We start from the raw sequence: 23,305 nt of genomic DNA on the forward strand, positions 1-23,305 counted from the left end.
TTTTGGAGATACCTATTAGGTTATTACATCTCTCTACTCAAAATTTCTGTCTGGCTTCTTATCACATTTAGAATAAAACCCAAATCTGTTCTTTGGTCCATAGTATCCTACATGCTCAGACCCCTGGTAATCCCTTCCTTGATCACTTTGTTCAGGCACTCTGTTGTAGGCCCATTGGCCTTCTAGCTATTTCTTGATGTTGCAAATGTTTTCTCACCTTAGCACCTTTGAACTTGCAGTCCCTTTTGTCCTTCTGGAATATTCTTCCCCACAACACCCTGGAGCTTGTTTCAAGCTCTTTATTGAAGTCTATGTCTCAGTATTATGTTCAGAGTGCAGAGTGGCTTTTCTTGGTCACATTAAGATAGTAGTCAATGGCAATTTTTCCATTGTTTTTGTTTGTTTCTTCACTTGTTTATTTTGTTAGTTACTCTGTAGACATTTTAAAATTTGTTATATTTTCTAAAATAAACCTTTAAGTATGAAGCGTGTATGAAAACTGCACAAATTCCAAGTAAATAACTCAAAACTAAAATAAGCTAGAAAATTATCACCAAGTGAAACACAAATATAACTCCTACCCAGATCAGGCTGTAGGGTATTATATACTCCTGATAGGCATTCCTTCCTGGTGGAAGCTTCCAGTCACTTATCTCTTCCCCAGATTAAGTACTAGCCTGACCTCTAACACTATACAATGATTTAACTTGTGTACATATTGGAATCACATGGTATGTAGTTATTTGTGTCTGACTTGTGTAGATGTTGGTTGATTCCACTGTTGTATAGTATTCCCTTGTTTGACAGTACTACCAATTATTTATTCATTCTTTGATCATTGGGCATTTGGATTGCTAACAGCTTTTTGGTCATGGGGATGTAATTATTCTGATATACGTATTTTGGTTTTTATATTTATACATCTTTATTAGTTATATATCTAAGAGTAGAATTGCTAAGAGAAGGCTGCATGCATGTTTAGGTCTCTTTAATATTGCTACTGCTAAGTTGCTTCAGTCGTGTCTGACTCTGTGCAACCCCATAGACGGAAGCCCACCAGGCTCCCCCGTCCCTGGGATTCTCCAGGCAAGAAAACTGGAAGAGGTTTTCATTTCCTTCTCCAAGGTATAAAAGTGAAAAGTGAAAGGGAAGTCGCTTAGTCGCTGACTCTTAGCAACCCCATGGACTATAGCCTACCAGGTCCTCCATCCACGGGATTTTCCAGGCAAGAGTACTGGAGTGGGGTGCCATTGAATTCTCTTTAATATTATTAAACAGTTTACTGAAGTGGTTTATTAATTTGTGTTCTCATCAGCAGTATGGAAAGGTTCCTATTTCTCCACATTCTTGTCAATGCTTGGTTGTGATAATTCTCAAATTTTAGCTTTTATGATGAAGTAAAAATGAAGTTTAATTTATATTTTCTTGAATTACTAATGAAGGGGATAAAGCTGTATATATTTTGCCAAGAAGTGTAATCTTTGTATAGGTATTTTAATATATCTATTGTAAGATTGAGGAAATTTCTATTTATTTTGCAAAATATTTCTTTTGATATCATGAATGGATGTTGACTTTTATCAATTATTTAATCATTGGACTGGTCATAATTTTTTTTCTTTTATGTTTACAACTTATTGAATTATATGACTCATTTTTGTACATATAAACAAACTTTCACTCTTGGAATAAGTCCATTTTGATCAAGGTGTTCTGTACTTTTTATATGGCATTCTAGTTCTTTTGTGTTTTATTCATGGAAGGAATTGTGTTAAAAATTTTTGTTTTCCTGTAATATCCTTATCTGTTTATGATATTAGGGATTATGGCCTCATAAAATGACCTGGAAAGTGGTAATATGTTTGAATTATCTAGAAGAGTTTGTGGAAGATCGATAGTACTTCTTTTCTTAATTATTTGGAAATATTTACTGATGAAGGCATCTGAGCTGGGAATTTCCTCTGTGGGAAATTTTAACAGTTTTAACAGATTCAATAAAGTTTGGAAATATTTAATTATTAAAAATGTATTCTATTATATTTCATAAAATATTGTGTTTCAGAGGACACTGGCAAGAGAAAAGTAACTTACTGATGGAGAGTATATTTGCAAACCATATATCTGAAAAGAGACTTGTGTATATGACACTTGAGAGTTTTAATAGCTCAATAATAAAAAAGACAACCAAATTAAAAAGTGGATAAGGGATTGGAAGAGACATGTCTCTAAAATGATACAAATGGCCAATAAAATATGAAAATATTCTCAGCATTAGTAAACATACGGAAAATGTAAATCAAGACCAAAGAGTGATCATATTCATTACCATGCCTATATTAAAAATTGTAATAGATAATAACATGTGTTGGCAATGATTTGAAGGATTAGAATTCTCATACACTGTTGGTGAAAATGCAGAATGATGTGACCACCTTGGAAAATAATTTGGTAGTTTCTTATAAATATAAAATTATCCTATGACCCAGTACAATAAAAACCTGTGTTCACACAAACATGTATAACAGTGTTTATAGGTTCTTTTCATTATAGACAAAAGTGAAAAAAAAACAGACATGTCCATCAATTGATGAATGTATCAATAGAATGTGGTATGATATGGTTATACTATAAAATATTATTCAATAACAAAAAGTACTGGTACATGCTGCAATATAGATCTAACTAAAAACTTTTTCCTTAGAAAAAGAAGTCAGTTGTAAATGACCACATATTGTATGATGCTATTTAAATAAAATGTTCAGAATAAGAAAACCTATTGAGACAGGAAGATTACTAATTCTTAGTATTTTTAGAGTTTCAGAAATTTTAAGCATTGAATTGAAATAATATCTTCTTTATTTTTCAGTCTTCTATGGATGGGCTTTGTATGCTCAGTCGCTCAGCTGTGTCTTAACTCTTTGTGACTGTAGCGTACCAGGCCCCTCCACCTGTGCGATTTTTCAGACTAGAGTACTGGAGTGGGTTGCCATTTCCTCCTCCAGGGGATCTTCCCAACCCAGGGATCAAACCCATGTCTCCTGTCTCTCCTGCACTGCAGGCAGATTCTTTACCACTGAGCCATCAGGGAACCTTTGTATGGATTCTGTAACACTTTAAAAAATGCATGCTTGTTACAATAAGCTCTATAGAGTTCAGATTTCTTTTTTTTTTTTTCTGCATGGAAAATTATTGAACTGATTAGTTGCTCTTTTGGAGAAGGAAATGGTGCCCCACTCCAGTATTCTTGCCTGGGGAATCCCATGGACAGAGGAGCCTGGTGGGCTATAGTCTATGAGGTCACAGAGTCGGATACAACTTAGCATCTGAACAGCAGTAGTTGCTCATTAAATCGATAGGATTAAAAAGCAACTTTGAAACAACTGGTTGAATGTAAAAGTGAAATTCAGATTGGTTATATAATTTTAAGTATTTTAAAATTAGCCTCTTAATAAGGGAAACATATTACTGTTGAAAAGAGAACTTATTGATCTATAGATACTACCAAGTTAAAGAAATGCTAATACTCATGAAGGGTCATAAATGACAGTCTTCAGTGCACTGAGCAAGTCTGTACTTGACATTGTGTTCAAGTCTAATAGCTGTTCCCTTGGCCTCCATGTGAGCAGTATTATTGGGTTGGTCAACAAACATAGGGAGTCCCACCATGGGAATCGTATGGTAAATGGATCAGAGATGCCATTGCCACCACCATGAGTGATAAAAGCTTTGGTTTTTAGGTGACCTAAGAAAGATTCTGTGGAAAATTCTGAAAGAGATGGGAATACCAGACAACCTAACCTGCCTCTTGAGAAATCTGTATGCAGGTCAGGAAGCATCAGTTAGAACTAGACATGGAACAACAGACTGGTTCCAAATAGGAAAAGGAGTACATCAAGGCTGTATATTGTCCCCTTGCTTATTTAACTTCTATGCAGAGTACATCATGAGAAACGCTGGACTGGAAGAAACACAAGCTGGAATCAAGGTTGCTGGGAGAAATATCAATAACCTCAGATATGCAGATGACACCACCCTTATGGCAGAAAGTGAAGACGCGTTAAAAAGCCTCTTGATGAAAGTGAAAGAGGAGAGTGAAAAAGTTGGCTTAAGGCTCAACATTCAGAAAACGAAGATCATGGCATCCGGTCCCATCACTTCATGGGAAATAGATGTGGAAACAGTGTCAGAATTTATTTTTCTGGGCTCCAAAATCACTGCAGATGTTGACTACAGCCATGAAATTAAAAGATGCTTACTCCTTGGAAGAAAAGTTATGACCAACCTAGATAGTATATTCAAAAGCAGAGACATTACTTTGCCGAGTAAGGTCCGTCTAGTCAAGGCTATGGTTTTTCCAGTGGTCATGTATGGATGTGAGAGTTGGACTGTGAAGAAAGCTGAGCGCTGAAGAATTGATGCTTTTGAACTGTGGTGTTGGAGAAGACTCTTGAGAGTCCCTTGGACTGCAAGGAGATCTAACCTGTCCGTCCTAAAGCTTTCTGCTGAGGATTGGTATGCTCTTGGGATCACGCAAACTTTTGTGAATTTCCAAAGGAAGTCTGTCTGAGGAAATGAGGGAAAGCTATACATTAGAGGGGATGTTAGTGCAGAGTTGTTTGTCCACAGGACAAGTGTGGACCGATTCTTGATTTGAAGAAGACCATGTTCAAAATCATGGAGATGAAGAAACATTGTTTCTTAGGAATAGAGGGAATGATTCGTTCTGATAATGTATGGAGAACCTCAGGGGGCATTTGGCAATAGAGGAAAAATGATGGATGTGTTGTTTACAAAGTCATCTTCTATTAGCTGCACTTTTATTTTTAGGCTATGTGAGTTAGAGGGAAAGTATGGATGTTTACTATAAAGAAAGCTGAACACTGAAGAATTGATGCTTTTAAATTGTGGTGTTGGAAAAGACTCTTGAGAGTCCCTTGGACTGCAAGGAGATCTAACCTGTCCGTCCTAAAGGAAATCAGTCCTGAATATTCATTGGAAGGACTGATGCTGAAGCAGAAACTCCAATACTTTGGCCACCTGATGTGAAGAACTGACTCATTTGAAAAGACACTGATGCTGGGAAAGCTTGAAGGTGGGAGGAGAAGGGGATGACAGAGGATGAGATGGTTGGATGGCATCACCAACTCAATGCACATGAGTTTGAATAAACTCCAGGAGTTGGTGATAGAGAGGGAGGCCTTACATGCTGCAGACCATGGGGTCTCAAAGAGTCGGACACAACTGAGTGACTGAACTGAACTGAACTTCCCATATAATCTTAGATAAAAGCACTACAATAGTAGTAAAGCTGAGATAGAAGAGTGGGGAGACAAGAAGACCAATCAAAAAGCTGTAGAAAGTTTATAAATGACAGATAATTATCATCAAGTGTTGATGTTTACCTTTCTGTTCCACTACTGTCCTTGAGATTTAATTAGAACTTAGCATTTTTTTGCCATCTTCTAACCAAGAAGATAATTCTGTTGGATCCACTTAAAAAGCTGAGTGTTGTTTCCCAACGTATCTGGTTTCTTCCCACTGAATCTCCACACAACCAAAAAGACTAAGAAAAGACTCAACTCCACGAATAAGATTACAGTCTCAGAGGATTTTAGAAGTTAAAATCTAGTAAGAAGTCATTTTGCCCCACTTCTTTCAATGAACAGATGTGGGCATTTCTTCTCAGGAATGTTAAATAATGTTAAATAATAGTTCAAAAAAATCAAAGCAGCAAAAATCTGGGACCCTGTTGATCAACTATCATTTTGTTTACTACAACATGCTATGACTAGTTTTAAAGACCTGAGGGAAATTAGCTTGTAAATAATGTAATTTAATAGTTAAAAGCATTCAAGAATCAACCAGGACTGTAGTGTATACAAAAAATTGACTGAAATTTCTGCAACTTCATTTCATGTGACTATTTTATATAACAAACCTGTGGTTTGACTCTAGAAAATACTTTGTTTGCTTAGCAGTTTCTGAGAGAAATCGGTGAAGATTTGCTTATGTTTACTTTCTCCATGAAGCATTTTGATGGAAATGTGTATCTTTATATTTTATTTTGTGAGCTTTTTTATACTTTCTTCTATGTGGTATAATGAGATAAAATTTCTTCAACTAGTAGAGAGAATATAAATTATTTTACACTGCATATTGGAAAATCACTTCCTATAATCTTTGAAGTATAAAATTTCTAAGACATTATTTAATTTTTTCCTCTAAAGGTATTAATAGTGGAAATATCCATGCACATATCTTATACAAAGCTAGGAATTGCAGAATAATAAAAGCAATATTTTTTTTAAAAAAAAGAGAGTGCCACATTAATTTTCATTGATTATTATAAACTGAAATAAGCAATTTAGAAGTTTGTGCTGTTAAGAGATCTAATTGCATTTTTTACAATAGAAAAATACTAATTTAGAATGTATCAGCGATGCTATGTCTACCCCAAAGAAATCACTGATGCTGAAATTCTCATTTCTCAATGGAATGAAATACCCCCAAATCCTAGATTAGTGGAGTAATGTTTTTTATGTTTAAGGCACATAACTGTATATTAGTTGTCAAGGCTGTCAACATGAAAATAGTAAGGGTTGTTTGGGTTAGTTTAGGGCAAGTAGTTCACAGCTAGTGAACGAGTACTGATGGATTTATACTGCCATAAAATAATGATAGGACTTTAGCAAGAAGCACTTCTCTCTAATTTTTTTCTCCGCTAACACTGACTCTTCCATGCTTCCCAGTTTTGCCTCTTCTCTTCCTCCCCACCTCTGAGAAAGTAGTTGTTAATCCAGTCAGTCAGAATAATATGTTGATTAGGTCAAGCTTCTAATGGCCAGGACTAAGAGACCTTAAGACTTCCCTGGTGGCTCAGACATCTGCCTACAATGTGGGAGACCCAGGTTCAATCCCTGGGTTGGGAAGATCTCCTGGAGAAGGGAATGGCAACCCACTCCAGTATTCTTGCCCCCCCCAAAAAAAAAGAGGGGCTCAAAGAAATATTTCTGGAGAAGGAAATGGCAATCCACTCCAGTACTACTGCCTGGAAAATCCCATGAACAGAGGAGACTGGTAGGCTACAGTCCATTGGGTCACAAAGAGTTGGACATGACTGAGCGAATTCACTTCACTTCACTTTCATAAAAGACCTTAATGTTGGAGCCCATGGCCCTTCCTGTCATCTTTTTCTGCTTTAACAGGGAAAAAAACCTAGATCCCAGGCTTCTCTCTTGCTCTTTTCCTCAACGAATGATTTTAAGACACATAATGTTTTTACCTTGGGAAAAGAGAGAGCAGGAGTAGGAGGAAGGGTTTGAATCTTTGTGCTCCAACTCAGTCTTTTTCAAAATTCTATTTTAAATATCAAATATCAAGTGCGGTTACCAAGTGAACTGCAATAGGATACCTCTCAGCTGCTCAGAACTCCCAGAGTCCCCCCAGGAAGTCCTCTGGGAAACATTGTGATTTGTGGGGCAAGATTTGGATGTTTTTGTGTTCTTACTATTAGCTTAATAGCACTAGAATCTCAAAGATAATCCCTAAGATAGAAATGTCTTTCAGAACAAAGTAAAACTTGAATTGGAACATTTAAGCACATATGTCCCCCTTGTTCCATCTTAAATTCAACTTCCAAAGAAAAAACAGATATACCAATTCATTTTGATCTAACCATGTTATGATAGTCTCTGTTTCTCTCCCCTTTGCAAAAAGAATTCTAATGGACTCACTCCATACTTTAAAGAGATTCATTCAGTATCATGCATCGAACCTGGACTGGCGATTCATTTCATATATGATATTATACATGTTTCAATGCCATTCTCCCAAATCATCCCACCCTCTCCCTCTCCCACAGAGTCCAAAAGACTGTTCTATACATTGTGTCTCTTTTGCTGTCTCGCATACATGAGACTGGATGCTTGGGGCTGGTGCACTGAGACGACCCAGAAGGATGGTACAGGAAGGGAGGAGGGAGGGGGGTTCAGGATGGGGAACACGTGTATACCTGTAAAAAAGAAAAAAAAAATAAAGAGATTCATTCAAGTAGCTGTTCAGTACAAAGGTAATTGGAATCTGGGCAAGGGTCGATGCAATCGTGTTAGCCCTTTCTTCTGGAAGGTTTTCAACAATTGACCCCAAAATCAGTACTACAAAGCCATCTTCTCCAGAGCTTTGGACAAACTCTTTGAGTTCCTGAAAAGAAATAATTCATTGTATTATGAAGGGGAATCAGCAGAGAGAGGGTTTTTGTTTCATTCATTCTTTCTTTCTTTGAAGAACTTGAATACATACATTTCTAAAAAGAGAGAATTGTTAAAATAGCATCATCTTCGAATATGACTATAACTATATATAACTATAACTCATCTATAACTATTAAAACACTTCAGAAAGAGATGTGTGATATGCAATTCATTTTCTTTAACTAATGTATTGTCATTGACTACTAACAAGTACAGTGATTTATTTATCACTTACCAACAAGGGATGTCACTAAAGTGAAAGTCTCCAGGGAAGAACATTTCATATTGTGACAACACAGGTTTGATTTTCTTAAGTGAGTTTTGAAGATAATGTAATTTTTATTCCATGTCTCAAACAATAGCAGGACCAGGAATTTTTTTCTCATTCTCTGTTAAATATTGCTAAGATCCAGAAGCAATGGCTTAGTAATTTGTCCCAGGATGACAGGATTATACAAGCACAGAAGTGAAATAGTATGCTTATTAAAACATATGGCTTGCTCACCAGGACAAGATTCAAGACCTCACTGTGCCCAGAAGTCCAAAGTTATGCCTTCAACTATGCTAAATTCCAACCTGTTCCTTATATTACAAAGTCCTCCTTAATATCACCAACCAGAACTCAACCTTAGATAACCTTTCTCTGATTTCCTTTTACTGAAAATTGATGAAACTCTGTCAAAGTGCTGTTCCTGTTTCTTATAATAAGTTAAATAATCCTAGCCTAGCAAGATCAAAATTTTTTTTTCTTTTTCTTTTTCTTTCTTGGTTTGTTTCGGAGAAGTTGACAAAAGACAGACATTTAAAAGGACCTGAATGCCTAACAGAATTCCTCAAATAAAATGAAAAAGTCTGTAGCTCAGCTTCATGAATTTGTATGTCATTCTCTGTCCAATGTATTTGTTGCTGAATTGATCTACTTTTCTTCTTAGCAATTTTCAGGACAGGTCTTCTGATATATAGACATTCCTGATTATAATGCTACCTATGATCATATAAGGGTAATGGTGCTTCCCTAGTGGCTCAGATGGTAAAGAATCCACCTTCAAGGCAGGAGACCCAGGTTCAATTCCTGGGTAAGGAAGATCCCCTGGAAAAGGGAATGGCAACCCACTCCCATATTCTTACCTGAAGAATTCCATGGGCAGAGGGGCCTGATGGGCTATAGTCCATGGGATGGCAAAGAGTTGTACACAACTGAGTGACTAATACTTTCACTTTTCCCTTTTTCATGATAATATAAACAGATTAAAGGTTACATATAATTGCTTTGGTAAAAGAAGAAAAGCATTCTTGTTAAATCATCTCTATATAATTAAATAAGAACTCTCAATTTATTAATCATGATCTATTATTTATTTATTGGTGTTTCAAATTCTCAATACCCACAATTCCCTAAATTTAAGCCTCAGCTAAGACTCTGATCTATTAAACTTCTCATATTTTAGTAATTGTCTGAAAGAGACAAAGACTGCTGAAAGTATTTTTTCTTGTCTTGAAAGTTTATTTCTTTTTTCTTCCTATCTCATGCTATGATAATACTGGGTATGCTACATTAATTTCATCTATTTTAAGAAAATAGCTTTTCAAAACTTCCCATAGCTTATTTTCCCTATTTTTATTCAAAACTTAATGAAATTACAATATTATATATTATCATTATTTTTATATAGGATGTTTAAATGTTGAGTATAAATTTGATTTTATTTCTGATCTTGGCCAAGATATTTTAAGGATACTGATGCTATGATATACAGTGAATGTGACAGATTTTGCCTATAAGCTATTTATTTTTGGTGGATTTTATGCCATGAGAGTGTGACTTATTGGGTAAAACATCTGATCAAGCTATCTAAGACTAATTATGGTTTATGACATTAAGTTACAGAAAACTTTCATTTACATTTTTAAATGTGGATCCTATAGTGCAGATTTTGAACTTGGTCTTGGAGAAGACTCTTGAGAGTCCCTTGGATAGCAAGGAGATTAAACCAGTCAATCCTACAGGAAATCAGCCTTGAATGTTCATTAGAAGGACTGATGCTGAAGCCGAAGGTCCACTACTTTGGCCACCTAATGCAAAGAACTGACTCATTAGAAAAGATCTGATTCTAGGAAAGATTGATGGCAGGAGGAGAAGGGGATGACAGAGGATAAGATGCTTGGATGGCATCACCATCTCAATGGACATAACTTTGAGCAAGCTCCGGGAAATGATAAAGGACAGATAAGGATGGCATGTGGCAGTCCATGGGGTGGCAAAGAGTCAGATATGACTGAACTACTGAAAAACTCCAGCAGATCTCCTGACTCAAGAATTGAGCCCACATCTCCTGTAGCTCTGGCATTGGCACGTGGTTACTTTATCACTGGACCATAAAGAATCCTGGACATCAAAGATTTGGTGCTTTCTTGAAACTCACCATTAATAAAACTATGATCATGCATCTGGTCCCATCACTTCATGAAAAATAGATAGGGAAATAATGGAAAAAGTGAGAGACTTTATTTCCTTGGGCAATCACTGCAGATGGAGACTGCAGCCACAATATTAAGACACTTGCTCCTTAGAAGAAAAGCTATGACCAATCTAGACAGCATATTAAAAAGCAGAGAAATTGCTGACAAAGGTCCGTCTAGTCGAAGCTATGGTTTTTCCATAGCTTTCCATAGTAGTCATGTATGAATGTGAGAATTTGACTATAAAGAATGCAGAGTGCAGATGAATTGATACTTTTAAATTGTGGTGTTGGAAAAGACTCTTGAGGGCCCCTTGGACTGAAAGGAGATCCAATCAATCCATCTTAAAGGAAATCAGTCCTGAATATTCATTGGAAAGACTGATGCTGAAGCTGAAATTCCAATACTTTGGCCACCTGGTGTGAAGAACTGACTCCTAGGAAAAGACCCTGATACTGGGAAAGATTGAAGGCAGTGGGGAAGCAGATGACAGAGGACGAGATGTTTGGATGGCATTACTGCCTCAATGGACATGAGTTTGAGCAAGCTCCAGGAGATGGTGAAGGTTAGAGAAGCCAAGCATGCTGCAGTTCATGGGGTCAAAAAGAGTCAGACATGACTGGACAACCGAGCAACAACAACATTGTGCAGGTTAATACTAAACCAGTCACTTTCTCCTTGGTATTTACCTTACTATATTTGTTTCCAAGCCTGGTTGGTGAGATCAGGCAGCTTGAAAAGTGAAAGTTGAAAGCTAGTCTCTCAGTCACATCTGACTCTTTTCAACCCCATGAACTGTAGCCTGCCTGGCTCCTCTGTCCACGGAGCTCTCCAGGCAAGAATACTGAAGTGGCTTGCCATTTCCTTTTCCAGGGGGTCGTCCCTACCCAGGAATGGAATCTGAGTCTCCTCCATTGCAGGCAGATTCTTTACCAACTGTGGTACTAAAGAAATCAGGCAGTTTACATGATTGAAATAGAACTATACCTAATGAAATTAGGCATTGTGTCACGAGTGCTAAGTAACCACTAAACTTCAACTCTTTGCACACCTATGGACTATAGCCTGCCAGGTTTCTCGGTCCATGGGATTCTCCAGGCAAGAATACTGGAATTGTTTGCTATGCCCTCTCCAGGGGATCTTCCCAATCCAGGGATCCCATCTGTGACTCTCACATCTCTTGCATTGGCAGGCCAGTACTTTACCACTAGCACCAATTCCTGAGAGAGGCTTATTTTCATGAAATGTATTATCAGGATGCAATGATTTCTGGTCTGTTTTGTGTTATGAAGTTCTTTCACCTCAGATAAGATCAGAAAAAATACTGAAGTGCATTCATGAAGTTTTTGGAAGAAAATGTGAGTTTGCCAGTACACACACACACACATACCCCAAAAGGAATCCCTCCAGTTTAGATACTGGTGACACTGGTTTAAAGTTCAAATACTATTTTAATATTTTCTTCTTTTTTTGATTTCAGAGTGAAATTTCTTTGGCCAAAAGTTCACTAAAAAAAGAAAGTCATACTAGCCAATATTTATGCAGCACTATGTTTTGGCAGTGTGTAAGGAGAGTGAAAAAGTTGGCCTAAAGCTCAACATTCAGAAAACGAAGATCATGGCATCCCGTCCCATCACTTCATGAGAAATAGATGGGGAAACAGTGTCAGACTTTATTTTGGGGGGCTCCAAAATCACCTCAGATGGTGACTGCAGCCATGAAATTAAAAGACACTTATTCCTTGGAAGAAAAGTTATGACCAACCTAGACAGCATATTGAAAAGCAGAGACATTGCTTTGCCGACTAAGGTCCATCTAGTCAAGGCTATGGTTTTTCCTGTGGTCATGTATGGATGTGAGAGTTGGACTATAAAGAAAGCTGAGTGCTGAAGAATTGATGCTTTTGAAATGTGGTGTTGGAGAAGACTCTTGAGAGTCCCTTGGACTGCAAGGAGATCCAACCAGTCCATTCTGAAGGAGATCAGCTCTGGGATTTCTTTGGAAGGAATGATGCTAAAACCAAAACTCCAGTACTTTGGCCACCTCATGTGAAGAGTTGACTCATTGGAAAAGACTCTGATGCTGGGAGAGATTGGGGGCAGGAGGAGAAGGGGACGACAGAGGATGAGATGGCTGGATGGCATCACGGACTCGATGGACGTGAGTCTGAGTGAACTCTGGGAGTTGGTGATGGACAGGGAGGCCTGGCGTGCTGCGATTCATGGGGTTGCAAAGAATCGGACACAACTGAGCGACTGAACTGAACTGAACTGAAGGACTTCATGTACATGTGATCTAAGTCGTTTTAATTGTGTCCACTCTTTGTGACTCTATGGACTGTAATTTGCCAGATTCCTCTGTTCTTGGGATTCTCCAGGCAAATATGCTAGAGTGGGTTCCCATGCCCTTTTCCAAGGGATCTTCATGCCCAGGGATTAAACCTGAGGTTCTTTACCACTAGTGCCACCTGGGAAGCCCAAGGTCTTTATGTATCTAGTGGATTATTTTTATTCTCAGTGGTTATGGTCTATAAAGTAGACCATACTTTTCTTCCTTTATTCTCATGCATCATATTTTATAGGAAAGATACTATGGCAGAATTTGCTTTTTGTATATTTCCTACCTATCATAGTACCATATATTAAAGCACCAGATTCCATCAGTTCAGTTCAGTTCAGTCTCTCAGTTACATAGTCTTTGAATACTCTCATATATTTCCAGTGTTAATATGGCATTATCAGAATCTGATTCTTTTAGATATTTCATTGCAATTTACTTTAATAAAGTATTAGAGATCACTCCCACATCACCTCAATCTAAAGTATGTTTTGATTTGTACTTTATTATATGTGATCGTTTAACATTCATATTTTTTCTGGCTGACCAGCCTATAAGATCCCCAAGGACTACCACTGTGTCTCTCCCTTTCACCCATCCTTCTTCAGTACAGACTATAGAATCTGGCATCTAGCAGACAAAGAATACATATTTGTTGAAAAAATAATGTTTCTCATGTGCTGGAGACTTTATCATAGTGGCTATTTCCACATAATCTTGCACTTCTCTCATATTTTTATGACTACTATATAATCCAGAATATTCAGTCATAATGAAACAGGAAACACACAGTAAGTGAAGGAATGGTGTGAAGAAATTTTATATATAGCCCATGTCAGTTCCATAAGACAGTATTTGGACTGGGAATGGAAAACTCCCTTCAAGATCAAAGTTTTACCTTATGCAGGGGTTTGGCAAGTTTTCAGTGAAATCTTCCAACAAAATCAAAATTTGGTAAGGATCGTTGGGGAAATTCAAAATCTCAAGAGCTTATTGTCAACCAAAAATCAGTTTTCTCATTAATTCACAGATTGTAGGGGGTCTTCCTGTAGTGGAAGATAAAAAAAGGAATATATGGAAATTTGTGAATATATATCCATTTTTATTAGATGATACAGCAATAAAGTTTCTGTTCTGTGTAGGCCAAGATGAACAAATAATGCCAGTGTTTTACAATTTGAACAAACATATATAGAGAAAAAAGAGAGGGAAAAACACATGTAAGTGAGAAACTTATATAGCGCATAATAACCTCTTCCCTTGGCACCTTTCAACCTTTCTAGGTTCATGTACTATTAAAGATTAACTCATATCACACGTTATAGGTTCACTAATAGATTTTAATTCTAAGTCAATTTCCTTCTGTAATTATTTACATATGTGACAAATATTGCATTCTAAATGATCTTGTTTTCCACTGTATAGCATTAGATTTGTATCACTTTCATGATATTTGTGCATTTTTAATAACATTCTGACATTTTAAACATTTTTTTAAACTAACTGAGAATCCCATCTTCCAGGGAGAAACCAGCATTGTGTGATTGCCATGCACCCATTAGCAGGCAAGCTTCTGGTGCTAATAGATTAGAGGGAGGATTCTAAAATGGTGTTTGCCAGGGTTGGTGTCAGAATGGTGGAAGGAGATCCCAAAAATGGCTACCACCAGAGCCACATCCCCAGGTGCAGTCTCAGCAGCACAATGCCTCTCCAGGAGATGCTCCAAGATCAGCAAGTGGTTCTTACCCAGGTGTCTTTCAAACTACTGACTCTTCACTGGAACTCAGACTAAGTGAGATTTTGTGTACACCCTTTGAGAACAGAGTCTCTGTTTACAGAGTCTCCTGTTTTCTCGAATGTAAGCCACCCTTGTTTTCAAAGCCAGACATTCTGGGGTATATCTTACCAAAATAGGGAGCTTGATGTAGGGGCTGAAACCCCTGTCTCATGGAGGAGGACCTCTATGATTGTGATATTCCTCCTGTTTGTAGGTGGCCAACCTCAGGTTTTGGGTCCCAGTTAGACTGTATCTCTGCTCCTCCTACTTGTCTTGTTGTGGATCCTTCTTTATATCTGTAGTTGTGGAAAGTCTTTTCTGCTAGTCTTCAGGTTGTTCTCAAAGATAATTGCTTTGAGAGTAGTTGTATTTTGGTGTGTCCATGGGAGGAGATAAGTCCAGGGTCTTTCTACTTCACCAACTTGATCTCACTCACATAGATATTGTTTTCTAAAGATTATTAATGACTTTCCACATTAAATATGGACCAACAGCATGAAGAATTTGCACTTCTCACACTTGTTTCAATCTGGTCTTCAGGTCACCTAGCCAGCCACCAGAGGATTCTGGTTACTCATGAGAACTTTTCAGAGTATAAAGGTAAGAAGAGACACTCCAGTGGTTTAAGGAGCCTCCCTAATGATGCAGATGTCACAAAGAATCAATAGCCTTCCTTCTCATAGCTAAAGTCTCAACTTTTTTTCTCTATGTTTTGAAGAAAAAGCTTATTGTGGGACTAAATTTTTGAACCATCTGTGATCAACAATGTGTATGATGATCGAGATGCACCAAATGAAATGATGGCTTTCACTTCCATCTTTATGTTATTTATTTTTTCTCTTCTAGGAAATTTGAAACATTCTGACTGTATAGATGACTACAATCTACTGACAATGGAAGGCTGCTTGATAACTGCCTAAAAAGGAAAAAGGGATGGGCAGCTTAGGAACCATCTTATCATTCAGTCTGTTAAGTGTGTTCCTGTGTCTAAATTTGTGTCTTTGGTCTCCAGAAAAATTATAAATATTGGAAAAACTAAAAGTAAACATTAAAAAGCACATCAGAATGAGTGATAAGGGAGATTCATCTGCTAAAGACTGATCAAAATCTTCCTTTTTAGTATTTATAACTTGGTTAAAGGATCTCCTTTGTTAATTTCTATTCTTAGAGTAAATCAGCAATGCTATGATGGCTCCTTGTTTAAGGAATGACATAAACGTTCTGGAAAGCCAGGCTAGAAAACCTGCCTTGGTGGTAAAAGTCTATTTGCACCAGTCACTTGCACCTCTGTCCCCTTACTTACCTAAAATTTCTCTAAGCTTTTGATGGCTTTGGATTATTTGCTTAATCATATCCTCAGAGACCCACACATACACTCCATTCACAGCGCAGCATTCTACTTTGATTTTTTGCTGTATTTTGCCATGTATGCCTTCACTTTGCTGTACATGTGCTTATTATGTTGCTTATTATGTTACCTCACTTACAAGCTGCTTTTCTATGACCTATGATTCCTGATTAACTTTTATCTTAGAAACTTTAATCTCTGAATTATTTAGTTTAGAAACGTTGGTCTTTGGATTATTTGCTTAGTCTTTTGTTTTAGATAGGCCTAATCATCATCCAGTTCATTCACCAACCAGCTTTCTACACTGACTGTTTGGCATTTGATGCCCTTTTTCGCTTCACATGAACTCGCATGACTTTGCTATGGAACCTCATTAAGAGTTTATTTTCTATGACCTGTAATTTAATTCTTGGTTAATTTTTAGCAGATTTGTTCCTAGACTTTGGTCTTGGTTCTATTCTTCAAGACTCTACCTACTATAACCTCATATAATATATATGTAATCTTAACCTTGAATATTGCGTTCAGTTCAGTTCAGTTCAATCGCTCAGTCATGTCCGACTCTTTGCGACCCCATGAACTGCAGCACGCCAGGCCTCCCAGTCCATCACCAACTCCCAGGGAGATCACTCAGACTCATGTCCATCGAGTCTGTGATGCCATCCAGCCATCTCATCCTCTGTCGTCCCCTTCTCCTCCTGCCCCCAATCTCTCCCAGCATCAGAGTCTTTTCCAATGAGTCAACTCTTCACATGAGGTGGCCAAAGTACTGGAGTTTTGGTTTTAGCATCATTCCTTGCAAAGAAATCCCAGAGCTGATCTCCTTCAGAATGGACTGGTTGGATCTCCTTGCAGTCCAAGGGACTCTCAAGAGTCTTCTCCAACACCACAGTTCAAAAGCATCAATTCTTCAGCACTCAGCTTTCTTTATAGTCCAAGTCTCACATCCATACATGACTACTGGAAAAACCATAGCTTTGACTAGACGGACCTTAGTTGGCAAAGTAATGTCTCTGCTTTTGAATATGCTATCTAGGTTGGTCATAACTTTTCTTCCAAGGAGTCAGCGTCTTTTAATTTCATGGCTGCAGTCACCATCTGCAGTGATTTTGGAGCCTAAAAAAATAAAGTCTGACACTATACAATATATATATATATAATCTTAAATTAACCTTGTAATACTTCTTAGCCATTGAGAGCAATAATGAATTTCTGCCAAGGATGGTTTCCAAAATTTTTACAATAATTTCCAAACACAAAGATATATATATTTGAGTAAAAGGTAGTGAGGGAACATCTCTTTTGGCAATTGAAGTTTGGTTAGTTGAGTGATATGGAGAACGTCTGTTATGAAGACCACCACAATGAAGAGAAACTAACCTTCTCTATACTGTAGTGCACTTGATGCTTACCATAATATTTCTCCAAATCATAGATGAAGTTTTGAAATTAGAGTCTCATTTTTTTTTCTTCATATAATGCAATATGCAAAGTGGTTACTCCGAGGCCAGACTTCTATGTTTTAATCCCATCTCTGTCACTTCTTCCCCATGAAAACTTGAGTAGGTTACCTTACTTAAGTTCATGTATGTATAAAATGAGAATAATACTGCCTATGAATAAGATTTCTATGTCTCTATCCTATGAATTAATAAATATGATGGACTTAGATGTCCTGGAAGAGAGTAAATTCTCAACAAATATTTACTCATTTCCTTCTGCTCCCCAAATTAGTAAACAACTGAAAAGAAGAGGAAGTCAAAAAATATTTGTTGTTGAATGGATGTACTCACAGAATCAAGATTAGAAATCATCCAGATATGCACGGTATGTCTTGGTCTGGAATGACTGATTCACGTCAATATATGGCAAAAGCCACTATAATATTGTAAAGTAATTAGGCTCCAATAAAAATTAAAAAGAAAAAAAAAGAAATCATCCAGATATGAAGAATCTATTGGACTCTCACCTTTTGCTTACTTTTTCAAACTGAAGGTATTAAAATCAGAAAGCAGACATTGATAATTCAAATATTATCCCCTGATGCTTTTGTATATTCTAATGTTAATCTCTGATGTTTTAGGTTTACTTAGCCAGTTTAGTCACTCTGTCTTAACCGACTCTTTGCAATCCCATGGACTGCAGAATGCCAGGTCTTCCCTGTTCATCACCAACTCCCAGAGCTTGCTCAAACTCATGTCCAAGATTTGGTGATGCCATCCAGTAATCTCATCTTTGGTCATCCCTGTCTACTCCTGCCTTCAATCTTTTCTAGCATCAGGGTCTTTTCCAAAGAGTCAGTTCTCCTTATTAGGTGGTCAAAATATTAGAGTTTCAGCTTCAGCATCAGTTCTTCCAATGACTATTCAAGACTGACTTTCTTTAGGATTGACTTGTTTGATCTCCTTGCTATTCAAGGGACTCTCAAGAGTCTTCTCCAATGCCACAGTTCAAAAGCATCAATTCTTCTGCACTCAACCTTCATTATGCTCCAACTCTTGTATTCATACACATCTACTGGAAAAAAACATAGTTGTGACTACACTGACCATTGTTAACAAAGTAATGTCTTTATTTTTTAACATGTCTAGGCTTATTTTAATATACTGTCTAGGTTTGTAATAGCTTGTCTTCCAAGGAGCATGTGTCTTTTAATTTCATGGAGCAGTCACCATCTGCAATGATTTTGGAGCCCAATAAAATAAATTCTGGAGAAGGAAATGACAAACCACTTCAGTATCCCAGCTTGAGAACCCCAGTAACAGTATGAAAAGACAAAAAGTGAAGACACTGAAAGATGAACTCCCTAGGTTGGTAGGTGCCCAATATGCTGATGGAGAAGAGTGGAATGGAGAAATAACTCCAGAAAGAATGAAGATGCTGAGCCAAAGTGAAAACAATGTCCAGTTGTGGATGTGACTGCTGATGGAAGTCAAGTCTGATGCTGTAAAGAACAATATTGCCTAGGAAACTGGAATGTTAGGTCCATGAATCAAGGTAATTTGCAAGTGACCAAACAGGAGATTTTGAAAAATTGCTTAGTTGAGTAAATTCTCAAAGTTATGACAATACAAAAAGTTATGACCATTCTAGACAGCTTATTAAAAGGCAGAGACATTACTTTGCCAACAAAGGTCCGTCTACTCAAAGCTATGGTTTTTTCAGTAGTCATGTATGGATTTGAGAGTTGGACTCTAAAGAAAGCTGAGCACTGATAATTGATACTTTTGACTTGTGGTGTTGGAGAAGTCTTGAGAGTCCCTTGGACTGAAAGGAGATCCAACCAGTCCATCCTGAAGGAGATCAGTCTTGGGTGTTCATTGGAGGTACTGATGTTGAAGCTAAAACTCCAATAATTTGGCCACCTGATGTGAAGAACTGACTCATTTGAAAAAACATTAATGCTGGGAAAGATTGAAGGCAGGAGGAGAAGGGAACAACAGAGGATGAGATGGTTGGATGGCATCTCCAACTCAATGGACATGAGTTTGAGTAAACTCTGGGAGTTGGAGATGGACAGGGAGGCCTGGTGTGCTGCAGTCCATGGGGTTGCAAAGAGTCGGGCATGACTAAGCAACTGAACTGAACTGAAACAGGAGATAGCAAGAGTGAACATTGACATTTTAGGAATCAGTGTACTAAAATGGAGCAGAATGAGTGAATACAATTCAGATGACCATTGTATCTACTTTTAAGAAATGGAATCCCTTTTAAGAAATGGAAAAGCCTTCATAGTCAAGAAAAGAGTCTGAAATGCAATAGTTGGATGCAATCTCAAAAACAACAGAAGGATCTGTTTCATTCCAAAGCAAATTATTCAGTATCATAGTAATCCAAGTAAATGCCCCAACCACTAATGCCAAAGAAGCTGAATTTGAATGGTTCTCTGAAGACCTATAAGATCTTCTAGAACTAACATCAAAAACTATGTCTTTTTCATGATAGGGGGCTGAAATGCAAAAGTAGGAAGTCAAGAGATATCTGGAGTAACAGGCAAATATGGCTTTGGAGTACAAAAATGAAGTGGGGCAAAGACTAACAGAGTTTTGCCAAGAGAACACTCTGGTCATAACAAATACTCTCTTCCAACAACACCAGAGAAGATTCTACATTGGACATCACCAGATGATGGTCAATACCAAAATCCAATTGATTATATTTTTTGCAGCCAAAGTGAAAGAAGCTTTATACCATCAGCAAAGAAAAGATTGGGAGATGACTGTGGCTCAGATCATGAACTCCGTATTGCCAAATTCAACTTGAATTGAAGAAAGTAGGGAAAACCACTAGACCATTCAGATATGACCTGAATCAAATCCCTTACCATTATACAATGGTAGTGACAAATAGATTCAAGGGATTAGATCTGATAGACAAAGTGCATGAAGAATCATGAACAGAGGTTCATAACATTGTACAGGAGGCCATGATCAAAACCATTCTCCCAAAAAGAAATGCAAAACAGCAAAATGGTTGTCTGAAGAGGCCTTACAAAGAGCTGAGAAAAGAATAGAAGCTAAAGGCAAAGGAAAAAAGGCAAGATATATCCATTTGAATGCAGAGTTACAAAGAAGAGCAAGGAGAGATAAGAAAACCTTCCTAAGTGATCAATCCCAAGAAATAGAGAAAGCATTAAAATGGGAAAGACTAGAGGTTTACTTAGTAAATGACATTTAATCCATTGAGAGGGAAGGAGTAATACTAGATAATTCCCAGAGAAATTCATCCACAACTAAGCAATTTTTCTTCTTAATAGAGATACTAGATGATGGAGATGTTAGAGAGATTAAAATAATAGAAGAATTGTATCTAGATGGAGAACTCATGAACTTTGATTCTGAAAGCTAAACGGAACCTCAGCTATGAGTTCATAGAAATGTCTAATTTTAAAGACAGGTAAACACAAAGTTTATACAAAATATCAGATTGCTTTAGACATAGATTTTTTTTTTTTTTACTCATCCAGGTTTAAAAAGATATTTCCTCATGACTAACCTTCATTTGATTTTTAAATATTAATGAAATTTCTTACTATAGCATATCAAAAATGGCTAATACTCTTTGTAACTCCTCCTAGTAAGAGGTGGAGGCTATTTCTTCACCCTTTGAATTTGGGCTTTCCTCCTGACCTGTCTTATCAATAGAAGGTGGCAGAAGTGATTTTGTGTGACTTCCAAATCTAGTCTAAAACTTTCATGCAACCTATTCTAGAATTCTTCTATCACCTAAAAAGGTCCAAGGTATTCTGTTGGAGAGGTCACCTGGAGGAGACAATCAAAGTATCGTGATAATCTGCCAAACCCCAGCCAGTTGAGTGACACTTTCTTGGACCATTCCACTTCTGCCAAGCCTGGTAACTAACAGTAGCATAAAGATTAAACCCAGGAAAAACCCACTGAAGAGACATTTTCCTAATCCCAGCCCAAATTTCTGATTCATAGGATCATGTGCAAACAGTATGGTTTCTCTTTTAAACCATGAGTTTTAGGATAGCTTATTTTACAGCAATAAATAACAGACATTATGATTTATGAAATGTGCAGTGCATATGTAGCTTTCAAAATAAATAAGCCTCAATAATATCCACATATTGGATTATTATTGTCAAACAGAGGAACATCTTCAGTGTCACAGAGTTCTAGACTACTTTGAACACTCTCCTGAATAGTTGATACCTTTTGACTAAGAAGTTGTTATATTTCCATTTTGACACTAAATATAAGAAAATACAAATTATACCACTCTAACCCATGCAAAGAAAGTAAGATTTCTTTTCATCTACTGGAGGGAAAATGTAATAAACCAGACTTACGAATACTTCACTGTAAAATTTATCCCACTTATTGTTAAAACTCTCATGCAAAGTTAAAATATAAGTCATACACCATATTTGTCACTTTCTCCATAAATGCCACTTTGTCACTTAGTTCAAATATTATAATAGGTATGTAGGAAGGAGGAAATATAAGCCCACCACAGAGTTTTTCATATGTATTGCCTGTGGAAAATTGAAGACTGTAAACCAAAGGTAGGGTAAGCAGTTCAACCAGCAGCTCAGCACAAGGAGAAATTGCATCTCTAAGAACATCAAATCTGGCCTCTATCAGTTTTTTTCATAAGTTTTTAGTTTAAAACTCCATCCACACAGAGCTTTTCAACAGTATCAGAATATTTGTGATTTTTTTTTTTTTTTTGCATCTTTGAATCACATTCCCTTAGTGTACTCTTTGGTAATTCATATGCCCATATCCTTATTACCAAATTCAGACTTAAACTGAGGAAAGTAGGGAAAACTGTGAGACCATTCAGGTATGACCTAAATCAAATCCCTTATGATTATACAGTGGAAGTGAGAAATAGATTTAAGGGCCTAGATCTGATAGATAGAGTGCCTGATGAACTATGGAATGAGGTTCATGACATTGTACAGGAGACAGGGATCAAGACCATCCCCATGGAAAAGAAATGCAAAAAAGCAAAATGGCTGTCTGGGGAGGCCTTACAAATAGCTGTGAAGAGAAGAGAAGCGAAAAGCAAAGGAGAAAAGGAAAGATACAAGCATCTGAATGCAGAGCTCTAAAGAATAGCAAGAAGAGATAAGAAAGCCTTCTTCAGTGATCAATGCAAAGAAATAGAGGAACAGAACAGAATGGGAAAGACTAGAGATCTCTTCAAGAAAACTAGAGATACCAAGGGAACATTTCATGCAAAGATGGGCTCGATAAAGGACAGAAATGGTCTGGGCCTAACAGAAGCAGAAGATATTAAGAAGAGGTGGCAAGAATACACAGAAGAACTGTACAAAAAGGATCTTCACAACCCAGATAATCACGATGATGTGATCACTCATCTAGAGCCAGACATCCTGGAATGTGAAGTCAAGGGGGCCTTAGAAAGCATCACTACAAACAAAGCTAGTGGAGGTGATGGAATTCCAGTTGAGTTGTTTCAAATCCTGAAAGATGATGCTGTGAAAGTGCTGCACTCAATATGCCGGCGCATATGGAAAACTCAGCAGTGGCCACAGGACTGGAAAAGGTCAGTTTTCATTCCAATCCCAAAGAAAGGCAATGCCAAAGAATGCTCAAACTACTGCACAATTGCACTCATCTCACATGCTAGTAAAGTAATGCT

General features: G+C 37.3%; 1 pseudogene; it reads right to left on the reverse strand.

Moving 5' to 3' along the window:
* The window catches only part of LOC120861603, a 20,163-nt pseudogene extending 3,988 nt beyond the window's left edge, over positions 1-16,175 (reverse strand).
* Positions 16,176-23,305: the final 7,130 nt, after the last annotated feature.

The sequence above is a fragment of the Oryx dammah genome, unplaced genomic scaffold (assembly GCF_014754425.2).
Source record: "Oryx dammah isolate SB20612 unplaced genomic scaffold, SCBI_Odam_1.1 HiC_scaffold_3, whole genome shotgun sequence".
Taxonomy (NCBI): domain Eukaryota; kingdom Metazoa; phylum Chordata; class Mammalia; order Artiodactyla; family Bovidae; genus Oryx; species Oryx dammah.